This window comes from Meleagris gallopavo, chromosome 2 (genome assembly GCF_905368555.1).
Source record: "Meleagris gallopavo chromosome 2, MGAL_WU_HG_1.1, whole genome shotgun sequence".
Lineage (NCBI taxonomy): Eukaryota > Metazoa > Chordata > Aves > Galliformes > Phasianidae > Meleagris > Meleagris gallopavo.
In genome coordinates, this window is record NC_139405.1 from 52,920,552 (window position 1) to 52,933,097 (window position 12,546).

Consider the following 12,546-nt stretch of genomic DNA (forward strand, 5'->3'; position numbering starts at 1 on the left):
GACCATAGCAAGGAGTTCCACTCTATTTTTTACAAATGGATTTCCTATAGTGTTCACCTGCTCAGCAACCCATTTTTTTTTCTGCAACATATATGGAAGTGAATTTCAAGTAAGAATATTCAATTCAACCATGCAAATATTCACCCTAGCAGAGCAAGCGTGGTCATTCAGTTCGCAAATGGAAATGCCATTGTGTGGGTTTCTGACCAGTTGCAACTAAGTAACACATTATAAGCTTTGACGTTGCATATCAGCTACTCAGAGGAAATGAATTACGATTAATGCCTTCAGGCAACAAATATTGAAAAACTGCAAATGGAGTCCACTCAAGGAAACAAGGAATCCTGACCTATCACAGCTATTTCAGGAAACACAGAAGAAAAAGCCATTTATATAAATGATTGACTTCAAATTATTTCTGCAAGAATGACAGTTTGTTTATATTTCAAATAAGGCAATTCCCAATACAAAATTAATTTTTACCAGTTATCCAAAAAATAAAATCAAGTTAGCTCTATCATCATTGACTGTTCGTTTTCTTATTAAACCATACATAAAAATGTTTTCCAGTACTTAACTACAGCATAATAGGCTGTAGAGAAGCAACAGGACATGTATATCTGCAAATACGTAAGTTTTGTTATCCTTTCTGTAAGATATGTTTTGACCATTCTTTTGCATTTAATCTTCAACTGTGATTTTTTGCATATATAGATAATCTATTCTGAGATGATTTCTTTCAATATTAAAGTAAAAAGAAAACTGTAGCCCATATTGATTTAAAGAAGATTGTCTACACTGCCTCTTAGGAAGTCAGACCATACAGACATACTATCAGCAGGTTATTTTCTGCTGTTTGACAGTAGCAACAACATTGTGGGATTATTTTTTTTTTCTTTTTATTCAGACATTTGGAATTGTTTATTTCTGTTGGTAATGACTCAGTGTTCCTAACTCATGAGTGCTTGAAATTTTCTTATTTCAGAAAAAATGACAGAATAACATGAAAGATGCTTTCACTTGCTGTATTTTTCTGCAACCTCTGTGACATATCTCAAGTAAAGTAAAGAAACAGAACATTTACCTTTCCCCAATCACACCAAATAGAGACTGCATTTGATTCAAACAGTTTTAACACTTTGGTATCTGCAGGTGGAAGGGAGCAAACATTCAAAAGCTACAAAAAGAAGTATGGGAGGATGAATCAGCCAAGTGAGAAGAACAAATGAGAGACTCGCTACCCTTTCTTTGACTGTAAGGGAGATGGACTTAATAAAGTTGTCCAGGCTTTCTGCAGAGGATGCTCTGTTAGACCCAGACCACACCATCATGCTCTGCAAACACAGCAGGGCAGCTCACTAAACTGATTAAACCGGATTTTCTTTTCAGCAAATAAAATCCAGGAAAAAATGCCTCTCTCTCAGCACTAAGCTAAAGAGAAGTGTTTTAGCTGCTCTATGAGCCCCAGCTACAGGATCACAGACCTTCAGCTTAGTTGCTTATTACCGCAAACACTCCTTCAATGAATATAAAACCAGCTTAACAAGCTTCAAGTTGACAAAACTGGGACCACAATAGCTAATACCGACTGTCTCATCTCAGGAGTGAGTGGCACAATGGCAGAGATCTTACGTGATTGACTGAGCATGAATGTTATTTTCCCCAGTGTGGCCTAATATGCCCTGTCAGATTTGCAGGGGGTAAACTAACATCAGTGGGAAACCTTCAGTTAAACCCCTGAGAACCATTTTTTAAATATCTCCCCATGTCACCTTTTAGAAAGGCATTAGTGCTGCACACAACACTCTCTGTGGCTCTGGCATCTTATTGCCAGGGAGGAAAATTGTTTCAAAATATCAGGACATGTGAGAAAAATACAGCCCATCCTTGTTAAGGAAATCCCTTCTTAAATTGTACAAGGTACAGATATAGAATTCTACTGATAAAAAGGACAACTAACAGCAAGAAAACATACCATGTCTGTGGCATTGTAGCTGCTGCTTAAGCTATTAATATTGACCTCTGCACTCAGAAAAAGCTTCCACAGTATCTAGATCTGGCCCACGGACTGAGGAAGACAGTATCTGAGAATTTCAGGGCCAGGTCTTCAGACGGACAGGACTGGTGGACTTTTGGCTCCATTTACTTCTGAAGTTTTATTCTCTTTTTCCTTAGAAACTCTCTTCATGACCACACGTGTCATGCCTACTATTCTGATCAGAGTTACAGCAATCATAACTACTGCCAGCTCTGATCCTTTCCTTCAAATCACATTATGATATGAATGAATGTACTTAAGAATTACAAAATCTTAATCAAGATATCATTTCTCCTTTTTGCTGGCAACATACGTGGTAAACTAGATGTTGATAGCAGCATATACCTCTGTTTTCTGTCCTCAGTTGTGTTCTCTAACCTTCAAAGGGAGTTCAGGCTTTGGGTCTGCAAAATCAACTGTTCTGCCTTCTGTATTATTTACTTCTTGTCTAAATTTTGCTAACTATTTTGCTAACTACCTATTATGGCCTTACAGCTGTTTTGCAACAGAGAAAACTTCAGAAGGCAGAATTCAAAAAGCTGGTATTTCCAGCTCTTCATTTCTTCCTCTTTTCTAGAGCTTGATTATGTCAATAGTAACAAGTCTTTGCACTTCCCCATATGTAGATTTTTGTTCAAAGATATTTAATACCACATTTTTAAAGGGACGTGGAAAAATAAAAACTTCTTTCCCCACTCCAATTTTTTGTACATTCCAATTCTCCCTATCTCTTTATACGAATTAATGAAAATTTTTAATCAATTCTCTTTCAAGAAAAACTAAGAAGATGAAAAGTAAGTTAAGATTAGGCATTTTTTTGTTGTTGTTGTTCCCCACCTACTTGTGACATGTTTTTCAACAACTCTTCCTGAAACTTCCCCATTAACTTCTCCCATTCCAGGCTGCACTCACTATTTTCTTTATAAACAATCTTTGAATACAGACTTTAATTAGTAAAGAGTATTCACTAAGGGAGGATTTGATGGAAAACCCTCCCAGGCCTTCCAGATCTCTTCAACTTTAAGTGAAGCTGAAAAATACTGATGGAAAGAAAGTGGGAGAGTAAATTTCTTGAAGTGTCTCAAATCACATTATTTACAGCAGAGGAATATATGTATTAGGACCAAGTAGAGTGGCGTGGAGATCTTCTCATTTTTTATGTTAATTATTCACTAGTATGGGACTCGTCAAGTTCAGCCCCTCTGGACATCTTATGATGTGAAAAGGGTAAAAGTAATTTTACTTGAAAATGTGAAACATAGTATACAAAAACTTGGATACACTCATTCCTATTGGCATAAATGGCACAATATGTGACAAAATAAGGGAGTTAGGATCCCCTGCTGGGGGCCATTCACTGGCCTGAAACTTTATCTCACCATGCAATGTTTACTCACATTATAATGAAGTATTCCCCAGTATGCTATTTGGAGTTTCAATTCATTTGCTTTAGTACTGACTATTGTCTTCTACTTTGTGTTTCATGTATTGCATTTGCATTGTACAGATCCACTGCAATCCTCCTCAGAATGTAAGAGAAAACGTGGCATGTGGAAATAAGGACTGTACATGCAGCTTCCCAGTGAAAGAAAAAAAAAAAAAAGAAAAAAAAGAAAAAAGCTTATTCTCAGTACAGTGCACAACGGAGTTAGGAAAGACAATATATTGAATTATTGCATCATCAGTTTCCCTCAGTTTCTCTTTTTCCAAATGAAAAGTCCAAACTTGAAGACTGACAGCTATGTAACCATTATCTATACTGCTTTGTAATCATAGAATCATAGAATGGCCTGGGTTGAGAAGGACCATAATGATCACCTAGTTTCAACCCAGGCCACAGGCAGGGTTGCCAACCACTAGACCAGGTTGTCCAGAGAAAATCCAGTCTGATCTTGAATGCCTCCAGGGATGGGGCATCCACAACTTCCTTGGGCAAGGTGTTCCAGTCCTTCACCACCCTCTGTGTTAAAAACTTCCTCCTAATATCTAACTCAAACCTCCCCTGTCTCAGTTTAAAACCATTCTGCCTTGTCCTATCACTATCCATCCTTGTAAACAGCTGTTCCCCCTCCTGCTTGTATGCTCCCTGCAAGTATTGGAAGGCCACAATGAGATCTCCCCAGAGTCTTTTCTTCCCTAAGTTAAACAAGCCCAGTTCCCTCAACCTTTCCTTGTAGGAGAGGTGCTCCAGACCTCTGACCTTAGTGGTCCACCTCTGGACTCATTCCAAGAGCTCTGCATCTTTCTTGTACTGGGGGCCCCAGACCTGGATACAGTACTCCAGATGGGGCCTCACAAGAGCTGAGTAGAGGGGGACAATCACCTGCCTCTCCTGCTGGCCACTGCTCTTTTAATGCAGCCCAGAATATAGTTGGCCTTCTGGGCTGCAAGTGCACACTGCTGGCTCATGTCCAGTTTCTCATCCACCAGGACCCCCAAGTCCTTTTCCACAGGGCTGCTCTCAAGAGATTCTTTGCCCAATGTGTATAAACACCTCGGATTGCCCTGGCCCAAGTGCAACACCTTGTACTTAGCCTTACTGAATCTGATTAGGTTTTCATGGGCCCACTTCTCCAGCCTGTCCAGGTCCCTCTGGATGGCTTCCCTTCTCTCCAATGTATGGACTGCACCACATAGCTTGGTGCGATCTGCAAACCTTTTGAGGGTGTACTCGATGCCATTCTCTATTTCACTAATAAAGATGTTGAAGAGCACCTGTCCCAAGACTGATCCCTGAGGGACACCGCTTGTGACAGGCCTCCACTCTGACATAGAACCACTGATCACAACCCTTTGGCTGCATCCAGCCAACCAATTCTTAATCCACCAAACAGTCCATCCTGGTGCTTATTGCGTGGATAGTTCCTGAGGAGAAATGAACAAATGTGTTGAGGCAAATAACAGAAGTAATGCAGGTAATCAAATCTTTATCTTTCCATTCACTTATGCTGCAGACATTTGCCCTTTTTATTCTCTTCTGTAGCATTACAGCTTTTCAGAGAGGAAACATTGCTAGTAGTTGAGAACAACCCACTTTCTTCATACATCAAAGAAATGCAATTATTTCATTCATCTTTTAGGCTGGGAGCCACTCTTTGTTTTAGTACCCCCAACACCTTCTGACATCTCAACTAAGATACATTTTCTGTGCAAACAATATCTGCCCTCCAAGCCAGCACAGAATTTCTTATATAGACAGCTTTATATGTACTAATGAAGATGCCTACCTAGAAGTAAGGTTATAAAAATCAGAATCTCCCATATCTGCTTCCCCCACACACACAGAAAAAGAACAAGAACAGTTTATGTTACCAAAGAAAGCAACATGAAAGCCCTGAGCATTATTTCACAGAGAAAGCTGATTTGTTAGAAGTGATGGATACAAAATAAAGTCTAAAACAATGCAGAACCTGTTTTGGTATTTTCAGATGTAGTTTGCATTGAAGTACAGCACAGTGTTATTCCTCTTACTGAGGGATTAATTTATGTGTGACATAAATTATGCCTTACAATAATTTTTGTCCAGCCCAGAATGCCACAGTGTTGACTTAGGCAAACAAATGGTGAGCTTAGTGTTGGAATAACTGCTAGAACTCAAGAGCATCTAAGTTACACTTGTGTTCTATTTCAATGTTCTTATCGCAAACATTGCTTGCATCAGGAAGTTTACAGAGAACTATATCAGAAGACTTCCCCCTGACAGCAGGTAACCCCCTTTTTTTTCTTCTATTCTTTTTTATGGCGATTTTGTTAAAGTGACAGTTTGCATTGGAAACTTTTAAGTATTCATAAGTTAAGGTTGTTTCTTTGAAGCAAGCAAGACCTTCTCTCTACTACTACTCATGACTGAATAGTATATTGTATATAATATCACGGCAAGATAAACAGCAGATCTTTCATTTCTATACTCTTTGCCATGTGATTCTCAACTGAAAAGTCAACAGTTAGTTGAGAGAAAATACAGTTTGTCTTTTGTAAAAGCAATGTATGTCAGGAAACAGGAAGGAAGATGTCAGTGGATGCTGTTTTGCCCAGTCAAACTTAACCCTCATCTCTAACCCCCGTCCCCTTCAATAAAACAAAATGTAATTGTAATTATAATATTTAATAAATAAAGATGAAAAGATAACCAAGAAAAAATCTCATTGTATTTTTTGTAAAACCAGATGAATATAACCCTATTTAAAACATAAAAAAATAAAATATGAAACATAATAAATAAAAAATAAAAAGTGCATTACAATTGGAATATCTTGTTTATTGTTCCACAATTATTCTGTTGTATCTTTTACAATTTCTTAATGTTATTTTAGCACTGAAAATAAAAACACTGGTTTCTTTTTCTTTTAAGAATTTAAGAATAACATTGTAAAGTTCTGTAAGAAAACTCATTCTAGATACATTTCCTCCACCAATTCACTAGTTAGAAGTTTGCTTGCAAAAATTCCTTTGAGAGGAATAGGTTCACTGTAACCAGATAACAAACCCTCTCATCACATCAGCTTAGCTTTTGTTCCTATTCGTGGATGCAAAGGGAGAGCTCAAGGAGTCTGGCTGGCTAGATGCCCTGGAGAGATGGTACTGCTCAGCACTGAGTTTTAAAGGTAGTTTGTGGATGAGAGGTGAATCAGAGGGAAGCATCATCACAGAACAGAGTAACACACAAAAAAAGTCCTTGCATTATAAGCATTTAGATCTCAAAAGACAGCTGAGCACTGTACATGAGAAGAGCTTATGTGCTCAAATATTTCTGCTTTTTCAACTTTGTGGATTGTTCTAATAGAAAATTTTTCCTCTTCTGCAAACCTGGCTGGTGAACAGAAGACTACTTTCACTGAATCAGCAAAAACAGAGAAGGCAAAATAAAGGAAAAAACAAACTTCAGCAAACATACTGCTAAGGCTTTTGTCAGATTAGTAGATCGCCTATTTTAGTTTAGATTCTACTGATGTGTGGAATCAAACTCTGTAACCCAAGTAAGATTACAAAGTACGGTTTATTCAAGTACTGCACAGACACCAGGTGCAAGGGGGATAGATCTGCCTAGCTTGCACACCGTCTCGAAAAATCGTGCTCCAGATATAGGCAAAACTAATACATAATCATTAGTTTTCCCGAAATTCGGATACATATTTATTCATTACACACACACACACACACACACACACCCCCGAGAGTTCATTACCATGCAGACCCTCCCCTCTTGCATGTGCGTAGTGGGTCGTGAGATGAAGATTTTTTGTTTTCCTCACGAAGGCTTCTGACCTTTCTTGTTGTAAACTCCTGGCCTTTCAGGGGGCGCCCCCCCCAACCAGTTTCTTCTTGCCCTGTGGACATCTAATCACCTCCCTGCAAACGTCCTCGGGCTGTTCTCAAGCCCTTATCTTTATGGCCTTCATCCCCCTCACTATCCCAGACACAGTGTCTGCCATCCCTTATTTTCTAACAAGCTCTACATTCTTGCTTCTATAAACTATCTCTAACTATTCCCCTTCACCCCCCTTATTCTCAGTCACTGTGAAGCCTTTTGCCTTTTTACTTTCACTTATGGGGTCTGTCGCACCTTTCAATTCCCCCCTTTTCTTTAATCCAGCAGGATTTCCATCTGTGAGATTATTCCTTCTTAGTGTGTGAAATAAAGGTGGAAACCTTTTGACTTAATTCATGTCTCTTCCATACTTCGCATTCCCTTCTAGTATTCTGGCATAGGCACATAGAACACCTCATTGCACACAGGTAAGGCCCACCAATAGTACCATTATGATGCATGCCAAGAAAAGCTGCCTTAACCACCCTAGATTCAGTAATCAGCTAGTAAGTGAGCCCCATAGGTCTGTTTTGCAGTCGTGTTATTGAGACTCGTCCTATGCAGGACTTTTGTTTGCTCCCAGATTTTCCTTAAGTCTGTTCCCAGATCCTTATTTATGTAAGCACAGCAACTCTGATTTATTATTGTGCATACCCCTCCTTCTTTAGCTGTTAATAGATCTAATGCCATCCTGTTTTGGACTACTACTTTGGACAAAGAGGATACCTCCTCTTGGATTGCTCGTAATGTGTTTGTTGTGGCATTTTCTACTATTTCTAAAGTTGCAGAGATATTCACTATGGCCTTTTCCCACTAGGCTACTCCTAAAACCGGGATAAGGACTCTCACAAAGCTATGGTATCCTGTATTATACCTTACCAATCTGTTATTTACCCTTTTAACCCTCCTTGGATTTTGATACTGGCTCCAAATAGTTCTCATTATGCCTGGTGGGAGTTTGAGTTCTCCCATCTCTGCCCAGCCACCTTTACCCAGTCAACACCTGCTCATTATATTACTTCCATTACAATATTCATGCCCACTAATGAGAGTGCTATTATGTTCCTTTATAGCAGCCATTGATAAGTATAGAAATGTAAGGTTGATTCAAATAGAAGGGAGAAGATCACACATTTAACAATAACAAATAAATAAATATAACACAAAGCATAGTACTATTGCAACCAAAATACAAAATGTAACAGCACACAACATCAACTTGCCACAGACAACACCCCATGTACACTGAAATAAAGCAAATTAATAACCAACTCATCTTTTCTTTATGAGTTTAACTTTTGGCAGTGGACTTTCCTTAGCAGACCAAGTAGTTCCTCAGCATCTTGGAATAACCTCCCATACCAATACTACAGTTACTCCATGTGCCTTATTAGTTCTATAATGGAATGCCTTTGTCCACTGTAAAAAGGTATAAGTTTGTAACAACATACAGTGACACTTTCCTTTTCTTGGGAGTTCTGAGAAATCAATTTGCCATTGTTGCCCTCCCTTCTAAATCATTAATTAGATTGCTATCTTCTCTAGAATATTTTACAGGTTCTGATTCAGGTTTAGAGGTTATAAGTTTACCGTCTGGAATTAAAGCCTTCTTCAACTACCTGTACTGCCACCTGACCCATCATCTGATTTCCAGTTTCCTGTACAGTGTTACCTTTCTGATGTCCTTTACAATGGATAATAGCCACGCTCTTTGGTAGATTTACATCATGCTGTTTTCCTTGCGTGTGCAATCCTTGCTCTTTTCAGATGGTACTATGAGTGTGTAGCATCCCAAATACATAATTAGCATCTGTCCACATAATTAAGGCTCTTGTCCAGGCAGTTATTTCAGCCTTTTGAGGGAAAGTCCCCTCAGGTAATGGTTGTGCTTTGATTACCTTGTTGATAGCAGCTACTGCATATTCTGCCTTACAATTTCCTTGTCTCACAGAACTGTTACCATTGGTAAACCAGGTGTCTTCTGCGTCTTCTAAGGGTTTGTCCTTCAGATCTGACCGGCTGGAATATGCAGCTTCAGTTGTTTCAAAGCAGTCATAAAATACTGGTTCTCCAAGAGTTCCACTAAGGAAAGATATTGGGTTGACAGTATTAGTTACAATTATTTCTACATCATCCTGCTCTACCAGGATGGCCTAGAATTTCAGGAACCTTTGGGGTGAGAGCCAATGCCCTCCTTTTACTTCCACTACAGTAGACACTGTATGAGATATTAAAACTGTTATTCTTTGGCCTAGCATAACTTGAGTGGTTTCTTGAAAACTGAGTACTAGTGCAGCCACCGCCTTCAAGCACCCCAGCCATTCCTTACTCACTTCATCAAGTTGTTTGGAGAAGTATACTCCTGCATTTCGATAGGGTCCAAGGTTCTGGGCAAGGACTCCCAGGGCTATTCCTTGTTTTTATGCGAGCTGGTAGCCCCAAAGCTGAGGTAATGCCCACCTTGCCTCCCCATTTCATATAATATTTTGGCTTTACCAACAGTCCATAGCTGTGTATCCACAATTGGCATCATCCTGTCATTCCTGGGAATGTACAGAGTTCCTTGGCAGTTTGTGGCTCAGGGGTTTGGCAGATGGCTTCTTTCCTGACAGTCCTTAAGATTTAAAGTCCAGCTGTAATCTCATATCCCAAATACGTCACTTGCTACTGAGTTATTTGTGCTTTCTGTTGAGAAACTTGATAATCATTTAAACCAAGAAATTCAGCAAATTCACAGTCCATTGCACACAGTCCTCTTTCGTTTTTTGTGATATCCACGTACTGCAGTAAGGTTTCACCCTGGGATGGAGGAACCCAAGTCTCAGGTTCACAAGTTGACCAGTTCTCAAAACTCACTGAGCTGTTCTCACAACTCTGGGTAACACTGTTCAGATTAACTGAGTCTTTTCACCCCATCTTGGGGTTTTCCTATTCAAAGGCAAATAACCTTAGGCTTCCTTTAGCCAAACTGGGCAGAAAAGGCATCCTTCAAATCCAGAAGGTAAACTCCACTTACTCATTTCTTAACTTGGTTAATAAAGTATATGGATTTTTCACCACTGAGTGTATGCATTCAACTATTCTATTACTTGCCCTCAAGTCTTGTACCAAACTATAGTACTTGCTTTCCAATTTTATTTATTTATTTATTTGTTTGTTTGTTGGTAGGTTTGGAGTACTGTATTGGGATTGATATTCAATTAGTAATCCAAAGTCCAAAAATTATCTATTATTTCTTTTATCCATCTACAGTCACATATCCTCAAACGGCACTGCTTTACCCTGACTGGGCTCTTGCTTTTAACTTAACTTCTATTTAGGTCTGCGTTTTTGGCTCTGCCAGGTATCCCTGATACCTACACTGCTAAGCATATCTTATTCAAGATTTCTGTAACTTCTGGGGCTACAACCTTGTTTTTCCCAGTTTGTGTTAAAGCCAGACTTACCATTCTCAATCAGTTAATATTGTTTGATCCTTAGCTCCAATTTTATTTAATTTCTTGCCAGAGTAACCCAACATGTACAAGAATTTATGTGTTCCTACTTGTTTTCTCAGCCTATATTTAATTGATCCCAAAAATAAACCTTTTCTTATTGGGCATTAGTTCCTACTACTGTTACAAAATCACCTACAGGTAGTAAGAGGCACCCGTATCCACCAAAAGATAGACTTCTTTATCCTGCTCCCCTCTCTTCAGTTCTGACATCCCTATCACACCTTGCTCATCTTTGCCTTCCTCAGCCTGTGTCCTTTCCAAACTTTTCACTTTCCAAACTCTCATCATTACATAAACTACTAACATCATATTTCAGTTTTACCTCCTCCTCTCTGGAGGCTTCCAGTGCTAACACTGGGATTTCGAGTTTCCTAGATCTCTGCAGAGGCTATTCTCACTTCCAGTGCCCTATCCTCTCCACCTCCCCCTTTGCAAGTAATGTTGTTTACAGCAGCAGTCTCCATCTGCAGCTCACTCTCTCACACCAAGTTCTGCTCACGGGGGAATGGTGTGGGGGGGTCGCTCTCATGTCAGCACAGATAAACTCACTTTCTCTTTAACCCTTTTTCCTTTGTACATTATTCCACTATTCATACCCTAAATTATACTTCCACTTCCATATACCCTCAATTCTATTTTTGTATACCATTAACAATTACCTTTCTTATACCATCAAAACAGTTTGTCCAATTTCTTTCAAAATCCACAGACCAAACCGCACAGTTCTTCAAATTCCACAACCACCCAACACTTGGTCTCATGATTAGGGTATTCAATTATAAAACTGGTCCCATTATTCCATTTATGTTCCTGGTTTCTTATTTAATATTCCCCCTCTGGCTCACCAGCAGTGTTTCTCCAGTGAGCCAAAATACAACCCAGGGTGTCTTCTTGGTATCACTTTAGACACCCCATGTTCCATAACAGCCTCATAGGTGTAGGTAACACATTCATGACATAAATATTTAACAACAACAAAGACAGTGACAATAATCAGTACAATTTATCCTCAGGATCCTTCCTATCTCTGCCTCCCTCCAGGGCCCAACCTTCCCTCTGTATTCCTTTACTATGATCTATAGCACATCATCCCAATCTCATTTTGTTTAAACAGAAAAAATACATATGTATGAACAAATAACACAAAGAACAAAAACAACTTTCGCTTCATCTGGCTCCGGTCGTTTCCCTCACGGGAGAACGAAACAGTGGATCGAGACTCTCTCTAGCTCCATAGCATAGCTACATCTCATTCTCACCACACTCACACAATACCGGCTTAATCAAAATATAAGTTCGAAATTTCTTAGTTCATAGTTCTAATTTCCTCAGAGGATATCCCAAATATTCTGATGGTATTAATTCAGATACACAGTATCGAACATTTACAACAGATGGTAATAGCAATTATATAACCTATAACTCCTGTTATCACAACTAGGAGAACCCAGGTAACCATTTAACAGGATACCCACTATATCCTATCCCTTACCCCGTATATGACTTACAAGGTCCGTTTGTGGGTGCTCCCCCAAGGATCTGCTCGCCAGAGCCTGCCAATCCCAGCTGGCAACCTACCAAACCTGTGAGCTCACTTCCCAGGGGCAGCAACAAGGCTATACCCCGCATAGGACGTCTCCATACGGCTTACAGGTCCCCTCATTCCTTACACCTACCTGGTCCGCTGATAGATGGTCCTTGTC